The sequence below is a fragment of the Lycorma delicatula genome, chromosome 4, assembly GCF_047948215.1.
Source record: "Lycorma delicatula isolate Av1 chromosome 4, ASM4794821v1, whole genome shotgun sequence".
In the NCBI taxonomy this organism is placed as follows: Eukaryota; Metazoa; Arthropoda; class Insecta; order Hemiptera; family Fulgoridae; genus Lycorma; species Lycorma delicatula.
The window spans coordinates 73,871,287-73,883,868 of NC_134458.1; the positions used below are offsets into that span (position 1 = coordinate 73,871,287).

The 12,582-nt window shown below is 30.6% G+C and overlaps 1 protein-coding gene across 1 annotated transcript in view; it reads right to left on the reverse strand.

The window, feature by feature from the left end:
* Window positions 1-3,269: 3,269 nt before the first annotated feature.
* The window catches only part of Rab35 (RAS oncogene family member Rab35), a 56,524-nt gene continuing 47,211 nt past the window's right edge, over window positions 3,270-12,582 (reverse strand). Inside the window, exons 6-7 of the mRNA XM_075363346.1 lie at window positions 8,605-8,840; window positions 3,270-6,771 (exon numbers count right to left, since the gene is read on the reverse strand). The gene's annotated coding sequence lies outside the window, so the exon portion shown is untranslated. The remainder of the gene's footprint in view (window positions 6,772-8,604; window positions 8,841-12,582) is intronic.

Genomic DNA, 12,582 nt, shown 5'->3' on the forward strand with positions numbered 1-12,582 from the left:
AGTCCCGATTTTCATAGGTTCATGAGGTCAGTAAATTTTTCTGACAGGTTCGGGAAGCGATTTCGCTCCGACCTCGCCGGTGTTCTATATTAGGAGCTTATAAGCTTTGACTTTTTCGAGCGGGGTTGCGTAAGAAACAGGCGGCCTTGTTCGGAATAACTAAGCCGAACGCTCACCTGTCTTCTGGTAGGTGTTAGGTTCATTCAAACTCCAGCTGTAGTGCCTGGCAGTGCAGTTGTATTGTTTTAATAAGCTGCGATGGAGCAATCCGGAGGAGATTGCCTCGAGGACTTGGTTGGTTTAGCCAAGGACTTGGTTGCCGGTGACCCCTTCCTAGTGACCTCGGCAGGTCTCCGCCGAGGCTACGTCCTCTGTTAAGGAGATCACGGAGGTCTCCAAAAGAGGGGAGCCCCTACCCTCTTGTGCGGATTGCACGAAAAATCAGGCCAAAACCTCTGCATCGAGCTGTGTGGGAAAGACTTCGATCGAAACCGTGCAAAGAAAGTAAGGCAGTGGAGGGCGAGCCAAGGCTGAGAGGCAGCTCCTTGCAAAGTTGAGGATGGTAAAGTACAGCGGTGCGGTAGTCGGCTCTGTCCCGGAGGACTCCGGGGCGAAGCCTCACTTGAAGGGGGTTTACCTCGGGATAGGGCGGATCGAGGGTATGCAGTTCGCATGGGCCAAAATATCCTCAAAAAAGGAGTCAAGGATTTCGGTCGAGTTTAGAAGCTGGTCGACTCGTACCTTTCTGAATGTTCCTTGATAGTTACTGAACTGGCGTTGAAAAATGAAAACCGTCCAGGGCGCAAACTGAGCCCCTGATCCGGTCGTTTCTCGACTGTCAGGCAAGTTGGATCAGATGGTGGAAGGAGTTAAGGACTTCAAACCGGAAACGGCAAGGGTCATTGGCGAGATCCACACTTCTCTGAAACGGGTAGAGGAGAAGGAAAAAACCTGTCTCCTTCGCTGCGGCAACAGCCGCTCCGGGGCCTAAGCAGGTTACTCCCCCTCCGCCAGTCCAGGCGCCGGCTATCAAAATTAAGCGGGCCACTGTCAAGGTGGTCCCTGTGACACCTGGTCCGGGGGCTTCGTCTGCGATGACAGAGCTGACCCCGAAGAAGGTCCTGGACCCGCGGAAGGAAAGGTTCCAGATTTCCCGGTTCACAAAAACAAGGGACCATGGAGTCGTCTTAGAGGTTGTTAATGAGCAGCGGCTGCTGGAGGCCGACGTTCTTAGGAAGAACGGGCTGAAGGCTCAGTTGTTGGCCGCAAATATTGGCTCACAATTTGCCAAGGGTAAAGGTGAGGGTAGAGGTGCCCGAAATCCTCAGGGCAATACACACCCAAAATCCTGTGTTGGATATGACTGTCGAGGACATCCTCCTGGTTCCTGGAGAACCAGGGTGGTCCGGTAGTTGGGGCGGAAAGAGGCCCCGAAGAGCCACTGGATAACTGAGGCCTTGCCAAAGATACGGCAGGTCTTGGTGGCCGGTGGTCAGCTATTCCTTCGGTGGACCTCTTGCAGGGTTGTCGACCATACAGAAATACCTCGGTTCTTCAAATGTCAAGGCTTTGGGCACACCTCTCTCCGCTGTAGAGCACAGTTGGAGATGTGTGGTCATTGCGCTCTTGCTGGGCACAGGGCAGTTAACTACCCTAATAAGACCGCGCCTGCAAAGTGCGCTCCCTGTGCCTTGGTGAAAGGCTTTGATGCCGGACACCGGGTTGGGGTCAAACAATGCAGATCGCATGACATAGCTCAGGCGAAGATCGTAGAAAATACAGCGTATGGCGACGCTGAATTGGGGGAAGCTTTCGAGGACGGTCTTCACCATGTCGAACGCTTGCGCCTGGGACAGTTAAACTTGCATCGTTCCCGGGCGGCCACCAATGAAGCCGTGTGATTATTGAGGAGTACGACCTCGAGGTCCTCTTGGTCCAGGAGCCGTACACGGTCGGGGATAGGGTGGTCGGCTTCTACGGGGTTGATGTTATTCATTCTCGTGGGGAACGACCGCTCTCTGCAATCGTGGTCGGCTCGGTCACGTTGGGTGTCTTCTGGATGCCTCAGTTTTCTGATGAGCAATTCACCGTCGTGCGAGTCACGAGGGGTACGCTCGATGTTGTACTGATGTCGGGATACTTCCAGCTTGGATGGAGTATCGATGACTTGTAGACGAAGTTGGGGCAGATTCTGGACAGTCTCCCGGGCATCAGAGTGCTGGTTGCTCTAGACGCTAACGCCAAGTCTTCCGCCTGGGGTTCACCACTCACCGACTCCAGAGGCGCTGGTCTCACACAGTTCGTTAAAGCCAAGAACCTCTTTCTGATGAAGCACATTCAGGGTCAAGATTCATCTGGACAATGATAAAAAAAAAATTCAACTTTCTAATCAACCATCTCAGTTTTGGCAATAGAAATAATAGAAAAAAAGAACCATGATGAATAAACTTGCTCATATCTCAGAAATTTGAGGAAAATTTCTTAAAAATTGTAAAACATCAGATTCCTTCAGAATCCAGAATTTATCCAAAAGAAAATCAACTCTTCATTTTTTTGGAACAAAATAATTAAATTGTATACATTAAGAGAAGGTAAGAGAACGTCAAATGAAAATAATTGTTTTAAATAATTATATTATTTAACTAACAATTAAAATGTTGTCTTAGTAGTAGTTATTGTGTAAACTTAGTAGTATAAAAGAAGTTTGTATTTTTTACATTTTACAAAAAGCTCAGATTTATAATAATTAATATAAATTTTTACCATTAATGGTAAAAATTTAGCTTTTAAAAATCAATGTTTACTTTTTTTATTATATTTTACGTTAATAAATAAATAATTACAATAAAAATAATAACCATCAACATTGAAATAATAAATTCCAAATAATGAATGACAAAAAAAATAAATACTTAAATGATGGTAAATTTTGACTACAGAATATGCGAGTAAACTTTAAGCAATATTAGTAATAATAATTTAGAAAGATTAATAATCTTTTAAAAGAGATTATATGTTAAAAGATTAAAGGGTTAACGAAAGGAAAAAGATTAAAAAGCTTAAATTAATAATTGCTTAATTCTAAGCCTAATTCTTGTTACAGTAAAATCATTTTCACAAAATAGTAATATTGTAGATCTGAAAAAAATCAAATTTTCATAATTTTCTGAAAAACGGCATCTTCAGGGAAGCTTGCACATTCATTCCATTGCTATTATTGATTAATGTGAGATTCAGCACACAGGTAGAAAACATTTAGTAGAAAATAGTAAACTGAATTAAACATATATTTAAAAAATAAAGTTACAAGGCATTTACAATTAAAATGTTTTAACAATTACGATAAAATACACAAATACAAATTTGAATCCTAGACTAACAGTTTGAAAGAGTTAACCCACACTTCCTTGAAACTTATGTTTATTTATATTTTATAAATAAATATATAAATATGATTTGTTGAAGACATATAAAATTAAGTTTGGTCTTTGATAACAGATGAATTTGATACTGATGACACAAATTCTACAGACTGGGAAAAAAAATTGTATAATTTAATAATGATAACTCATAAAATTTGGAATGTTCTACATATACATGTACAAGAGCATAACTTTGAAACAAACACAAATATACAAAGCAGACTTCCTCTTATCAAGTTTTGTTTTTATAGGCAAACTCAGTAAGCATATTATGAATATTTTTCAAGAGAAAGGCTCTGTATCGGTTACTTGTAATTACAAGCAAATATTAAACTGTATGTTTTTTATCACTCATAAAAGTCGCTGTTTCACATCCAGTGTTTGTAACCAGGTGTTCAATATTTTAGGAATTTTGCAATTGGAATGTACTAATTGGTCCAGATAAAAAAATATGTAACTTTTTAAGTAAAGCAAAATATAAATTACAAAATTTTAGAAAATAATGTAAAGTGATCTGCAGCCTTACAACCTGATGATTCAACATATGGAAGAGTAGCATTCTGAGAAATTCTGGAAATTGAAGGGTGTGAAGCAAGATAAATAAAATTCCAATTACCTAAGCTGCATTTAATTAATCAGTTCCCATATATCACTAAAGTTAAACAATGTTGACTTTAGTTTTGCTACATGCTACTGACATTCATCAGCAGTACTGACCACAGCAGTTGATGTTACTTAAAATCTATTTTTTTAAATAATGTAAAAGTTGAAAAAGTAACTGTCATCAATGACCTGAACTGTGTGAAGATATGACCTGAATAATGTGAATTTTAAATTATCACATTTGATGTTGATGGAGCAAAGCAGATGCTAAGGTACATGTGTGAAAATAATGGCAGTAACCAATCACACTTTCTGTGCATACTGATTATAACTGTGATATGAAAGTATCTGGTAAGTAAATGCTATTGTTTTAAAAATAAACAATTATATATTTCTTTATATACATATGATATATAAAAAAGACTATACCATCTCCATAAAAAAATGTATGTTCTTGGAAAAGCAGTATTGACACACGTTTATTAATCAGAAGATATAAAAACTAATCTTTAAGTAAGCATAAATACAGTCCATTTTAAACCTACAAATTCTAAGTTCTCTTCTTAATTTAAACTATTAACATATATTGCTCCATTGGTTACCATTTTTGTAAAATCATCAAGTAATTATTTAAGATCAAAATTGTTCAACACAGTTGTATACTATCTGCATTAAACCTAATATTTAAACTTGAATGTATTTTGCCATATGTTTCAGTATTACAACTACTTTTAAAAAATGTAGTTTCAAATGCTACGTAATGATATAAATACAGAATTAATAAACAATAAACAATGGATGTATCATAAAACTGTTTAAAAATGTAATTGAAGACAATTAGTACATTATATTTATTAATTAGACACATGAATTTTATTTTAACTACTGGAAGATAACTGGTTTGTTCATTTTTAATTCTAATTTTCAATTTAACTGAGTTACTGTTCATATGGTCCAGAACAGTACTAGCTTACTGTTATGTCTTGTTAAGTGGAAGTCTACTGTTAATTATTCTGATGATATTTATAATGTAAATGATAATAGGAAAATCACACAATCAACTTCTTATTATTAATTATATAGTAGCAGATACTCCATTTAATACAATAATTAAGAGTATTGTAAAATAAACATTTTTTAATTAACAATTAGCATTATTCTACACATACTTATAAAAACACAAGTACATACATAATATACAATTTATACACACTCATAAATTACATTTATGTATAAATCATCAATAATTATCACTCGTACTCAAGTTCTAAAGTATCTGCTCTTAAACCTTACAGTAAAATACATTCAAAACATGTATAAACTATTCACATATAGTAGATGCTGTCATAATAAATATAGTATTAACAGCACCAATTAAGCTACTAATATTTTATTTCAATACTTTATATAAAATCGAAACATACACGCAAACTTATAATATATATATATTTTTTTTAAACATATTGCCCATTGTTACTAAATGATTTAACAAAAAAAAAAAAAACAAAAAAAACATATTACAGCAAGAAGTCTCACCAATTTTTTTTTAAAAAAGGCATTATTCAAATTCACAAAATTCATCTCCATTCAAAAATATAAATCCAAGAAGGAAAACTAGTAGAAGCCCTTTGGTCTTTGTATCAATAAAACTGATGTGGAGTAGCTTTTTTATTTATATATATCGGGAAAAACTCAAGCCAGTTTTAACAGATAAGCAACTTAGAAAAATGTGGGCTTTTTGTGCAGCTATCAGACGGAAAAGATAGGTCAACAGATGTATCTGTCATTATCAAGCACTCAGTAACTCTTATGATCCTCACACAATCTTAGTTTAGATTCAGTAAATATCTAGGCAAAATCTACATAAGTTCAGTTGTAACAATAGGGAAGAGACATCAATAATAGGATAGAAGGAAGAAAAGGGATGAATAGAAAGGAGTGTTGAAAGGCAATGAGAACCTATCCCTTCCATAAACCTCAGGGAACTAGGATATGTTTACTCATGATGGTACAACAGTGAAAATGCTTAAAATGTATGATATAATTAATTTCTTTCCTTCAGATAATAAAGAGTCAGTTGGAAACAAACTCAAATCAGTCTTCCTTAGAATTGTATGCTGTATATCCAAATGAACTATAATCTGTTCAGTCAGATCCCCATGATTATGTAGCAGTTCTAAATTTGATAACCATTCCACTGTTATTCAGTATCACTTATAATAACTTTAAATAGATTGTCTTGCTGACAAATATTTGTTCATAAATTAAATGAAAGGTATTTAATTAAAAGTTTTTAAATACAATATTTCTTTATGTATTCATTGATTTTTTTTATCAATACATATATTTGGTTATTTTTCTATTTTACTTTTTATGGTAATTTATAATCAATTTCATGATCTGGAAAATTTGATTTTTTATTTGTTTGTTGTATTCTCTCGTACGTTCTTTCCTTTGACTATCTGTTCATAATTATAACATTTTAATTTTAAATATGCCACTACAATTAAATTTAATTGTATGTAGTTTTGATTTTCCCATGTTATTATAATATTTATGGTCTTGTATTATTATTTTTTCTTCATTGCCATTCATATAACCATTCTAGGGGTTCATTTACTTATATTCAAATATCTTCTACATGATTTTCAATGGATTATTACGGTCACAGGATGCAATTTCACTGCATGCTACTGACATTTATTAGTGGCCAATGGCCCATCAATACCACTTCAATTAATTGTAGCTGAAACAAAGAGGTTACTTACTGATATTGAATACATTAAAACAAAGACAAATTCTAGAAATTTAAGCTGCTATCTTTACCACAATGAAACTATTTCAAAAGTTAAACTGTATTTATAATACATATGTTTTGTTTTAAAATTTACAGGAAAGACTAATAGATAATATAACAAAGGATTTTAAAACACATAACACTCATTAACAAAAAAAAAATTAATTCTGCAGATTTAATCTGAAACAGTTATAAAGTAACAAGATTCATGAGGAATGAGTTTGTAATTGAAAAAAATAAAAAATAAAGCCTGGAAAAATGTTATACTGAATTACTTTAAAAATAACTGTAAGTAAATAAAAAAAAAACTGTCAGCAAAATAATAATTTTAACTAGTAAGTTGTTATACAAAGCACTGAATAAAATGTTCTGTTAAAATTTAAACTACTCCATATAAATCATTATAAAAGAAGCTCTGATAAACTGAAAGGTTAAACACTAAAGCAGAAAATTTTAATTTGAAGATAAATTTCAGGAATTTGAATTGAGCACTTCCTTTTATTAAGATCAGGCCATTATAATTACTGCACAGAGAATAGTCTTGAAACTGTTTGTATGAGTATTCTTCAGCTGAGTTGTATGCATAAGATCATTCAGTGATCTCAAAATTTAACACGTTCATTGGCCAACATGTCGGTGTATGTAGCTGCTGGATTGGTTGTCAGGGATAACCTACCTTAATGGCATGCAGAACCTGACAATTTTTATGAAAATAATTTTTTTTTAGCAAAATAGATCAAAAAGCTATAAAACAGGGGCAATGAATGTGTTAGTGGCTCTAAAATGGATCTTCAAGCAGATCTCACAAACATAGTCAGTCACTTTGATATGTTGTTATATCAAAGTTTAATTACTGAATTAAGAAAAAATTAATATTTTACAATCATTAACCATTTCTAATAACTTAGTGAACCTTAAACAACTTAGGAACATTTTACTTCATATTCCACCTTAATATTCTGATCAAATGTTACATGCAATATATTTTTTCACAGCAAGTTGAAACAAAATATATAAAATTATTATAGCACTACAAAATATGAAGGTATCAATAACATTTTTGAAGTTTTGAATAAAATAAAATTAATAATAAAACTAAAATGAAATCTAATAAAAACAAAAAATAACGAGTCACAAAATAGTTTTTTCTGATTCATGTAATTATATCAACCAAAACAATTAATGATTACTTTAGTTAACAACATCCTCAAAATATTTCCTGTTAGTATAGTAATAATTAAAATCAGAATATTTTATAAAGAAATAAATTATATTAAATAAGGAAATTAAATTAAAAAAAAAACAAAACATTAATGAATAAATAAGTAATCTAGAAAACACCTATGATGAATAAAACAAACATAAATTAGCAATATATTTGCATAGTATTATAGTTGTAAATAATATATATATAATTTAAGTTTGTTTTATTCATCATAGGTGTTTTCTACATTACTTATTTATTCATTAATTTTTTTTTAATTTAATTTCTTTATTAATTTAGTATAATTTATTTCTTTATAAAATGTTCTGATTTTAATTATTACTAAACTAACAGGAAATATTTTGAGAATGTTGTTAACTAAAGTAATCATTAATTATTTTGGTTGATATAATTAGATGAATCAGAAAAAAGTATTTCATATATATATATATATATATATATATAAATTATAATTTCTTTACTTTCTTTACTGCTAACATCAAGTTCTTTTTTTCTAATAGAAGATTGTATATTTGAATGAAAAAATATAGATACTGATCTAAAACCTAAATGCTTACTGAAAAACAGGCATCTTAAATAATAACGATGGATTCAGGAAGAACCAGCACAAGTTTTCTGTCCTAAAGTAGAAAGAAAAAGTTAACCCATTCCTAACAGGTAAGTTAAACAATATATGTAAGCAAGTTTACTTTCAAGACAATTCTGTCATTTAAAACAAGGCTATTTGATGTTTTGTCGTATTTTCTCCCTGATAGATCAATCCAGCAAACCAGAAAGTCATTTCAGTGGACGGCTGTAAGAGAAAATAAGATGCTAATTAACTAAATAATATATATTATATTATTAGACACTATACCCTACATTATTTTATCAAAGAACAAAATTATTAAAAATAAAATTATTAACTATAGAGATTCTTTCTTTAAAATTCATTGCTGAATACCTTTGATAAGTAGCTATAAATGTCAGTATCAGATATGAAACAACTGAAAAGAGATGATAAAGATTCAAGAATGAATTTGTACATTTATTTACATTACAATATTATCATAAAGACAAATTAATTAGCAAAAACTGGTTTAGTCCAACAATAGTATCATAATTAGACAGACACAAAAGAACTTCTCACTTTGTGTACATTTTCCACATATGCATAGCTGTTTTGGATCAAAACCTTTATTTTATATTTTACCATCTAGTTTGACCACTTGCTTATGGTCAATCCTGGCCACACTAAGATTTGAGCAATTATATAAAATCTGCCTTTCCTATCTGAACAATAGAATGCTAACACAAAGGGGCTGCTTTAAGCCAAATTATGATGAAAAGACAATAAAAGCTGTTTATTTTATTTGATGTAATGCAAGTGATGTTATAATATATTATTTACATTTACTGTATAAAGAAAAATATTAAATAAATAAACAGCAATATTAAACTGATATCAGTTACTAATATTGCCAAAATTAATACTGTGTTTCATTACAGACATCAATACCAAGGTCTGTATTTTTTTTAATCACTATTATCGATAATTGCTACTGCCGTTTGTTTTTAATTACAGACTGAAAGCAAGGTACACAAAACAATAAAATATTTCAAAATGGTAAATTCACAGATGTTTCTTTATGTTATGGTTTATGAAAGATTTTACAAAGTTTTAACCCTTCAAATGAACTTTTTACAAATAGCCTGCATTCATTTTTATAATAAAATAGTTCTAAATAACTGCTCTTTTATTTCATAACACAGAAATAACATACTATAATTGTCTTAAAAAAACTTCAAGAATGTGCAGTTTTTAGTTGACTAGATGAGCAATACTGTATAGTATCTGGGGTAATAATTATTGAATAGCGTCGCACTGCACAGAGGTAGTTTGGAAGCGAAGGTTTTCTATGAAAACTGGCTGAGCCTGATATCAAGAAGTTCAAAGAATTAAATCATGCTTTTCTCTAGACTTATTAGTATTAATACTTAGATTACTTTAGGCACATCAGTATTGGTACTGGTACACCCTAACTAAAAAAGATTAACTATATACATAAACATAATTCTGTGAAGTTTTCAATATTACATAACTTTATGAAAGTTATTTACGCAATGGTAATGTATTTATAACCTCCTTTCCTTTATTTCATTAAAATAAATAATGTATAGAGACCAATTCTATTTAAACTGTATTTCTATATAGCTATTGGTTTGATATTCTGCAATAATCACATACAATATAGGGTACTATATGAAACTGAAATAGAACATGAGTCATCAATACCCATCCATCGCATTTGAACACTCTCCTTATCTGGATAAAAATATTCTTCATAGGGAGTGTCTGAACAAGGGAAGTTTCACTGTAAATCATTTAGTTTTATACTGAGGAATGAAACATGAACATGCTGAGAATATTTTAACCTTTGTAACTTGATAAAAAAACACACTAATAATGATGGCTTGTCATTGAAACTTACATGTTGGATTTTCAAGAAAGAGAAGCTTTGCAAATAACAAAATTATTAATTTTTTAGTAATTTTATTATCTGATGTATCATGTACTGGATCACTATTTTGAACATGAATCCACTGAACCTAATACACACCACATATAAAGGAGAGTCTATAAATAAATACTGCAAAAAATATAAAATATGATAAAAAATTCCCATTTGTTGGTTACTTATCAATGAAACATAATCAATAATGAGCTACATTTACCTTCATGAGCTTTACCATACACAGGTGGATATTTCTTAAATTCATAAGATAAGTAATTTTTTATAGTTTATTGAAAGGAAGTGAAAAATTTTGATTTTTTTTTTTGTCAGTGCATTTTATTTCCTGGTAGCCTTTTTACTTTCTACTAAATATTTTAAGCAGCATACATTAATTTAGTTTTTTAAATATTTAAAAAAAATTAATTAACAGCAGCCTAGTTGTTCAAAAGAGATCAGAAATACTGTATAATAAGAAAACAATAACATAGTTAAATATCTATAAATAAAATATCTTTAAAAATTTAAGTAAAATGTGATGTTATTTCCTAATAAAAAGAAGTACAGATGATAGATATGTATTTTATAATTTAGTGCAAATTACAACACTACAATTTAATGTTGCATTTAATAAATATTATAAAAATATGTATAAATTTATAACACTTAAGTAAAATGAAAACATTTTACCTGATGTATACAGTATATTATGCAAAGAATCTTTAGGCAACTTTCATTAAGAACTCATGACAGTTTCTTAACAAAATCTTACTTTCGGAATCAGATTTACAGCTCTCTTCAGTCTTAAAATTAGAGCAACCCCTTTGTGTAATTTATAAGAGAAAAATGTTAAAAATAAACCTACTTTAAGAAATATTACACACACACACACACATATTTTGTAACAGATATAATATTAAATTAGTTTACTACATAACATAACAAACTACCTATCATAATTATAAATATCTCTATTGGTATTCTGAAATTTTTTTCATAATATTATTTTACTTTTAAGTTAAAAGAAATTCAAATAATGTTTTTTTTTTTTAAAAATGATGAATTTTTTTCATTTTTTAGAGAATGTAATGAACTCATGGAAAAATTATTTCACTGTAGTTTATCAGGGAATTCTCAAGTAAACTCAAGGAAAGATCTTTATTATAAAAGTATTAAGAAATTCTTTTTTATTTACAGTTACAGATTAGAAAAGTAACTCAATCAGAGAGTGCAGAGTATTAGACATAAATGATAATTACAACAAGACATGATTCTCCTAATGCATCTTATTAAATTATTCAAAGTGTCTTTACAAGAGTTGAACTTCCAATTAAAACAACCTTAAAATTTTAGAATTTTTTAAATTATTATGGAAAATTTAAGAATATGCTGGCTAAAATAGTGTAATAATTAATAATGCGTTACACGTCCTACTGATGAAGTAAATGTACCCGATGTGATTAAATTTGGTAAAAGTATGTTTATTATAATACAAGATATATTTTTATAGTATTAAAAATAAAAGAAACGCCGAAACAAATAATTAAAAATCTCATGGTAGTTTACACTCAGAACTTTACTTCAAGATCATGAAAAATTGCATTATTTGTATTGTAGTTTAGTTCTAATGATCCATGACCTACCTGAATAACTGTTTAAAGAGGGCATGAACATCAGCATAGTGTATTAAATAAATGAAATAAAATTAATGTAACAGTTCTGACACAAGATATGAACCTATCAAATTAAAGAAATAATATTTGAAAGATATCAATTAGCTTCCACAAATTACTACTACATGTATAAATTTTCAGTAAATATTATGCCAAATGTTCATCAGGAAATAAATAAACATTTTATGGATTGATGTAAATCTTAGACGACCTTATATACTTAAAAAAAATGTATAGGCTAAATCTATGTAACTACAACCTAAAATATATTTAGTACATATGCAAGGTTTTTTACTATCTATCATGCACGCATTACTATTTCTGTGCATCATATTGTTTTTATACATTATTATGTACTTAAATCAAAAAT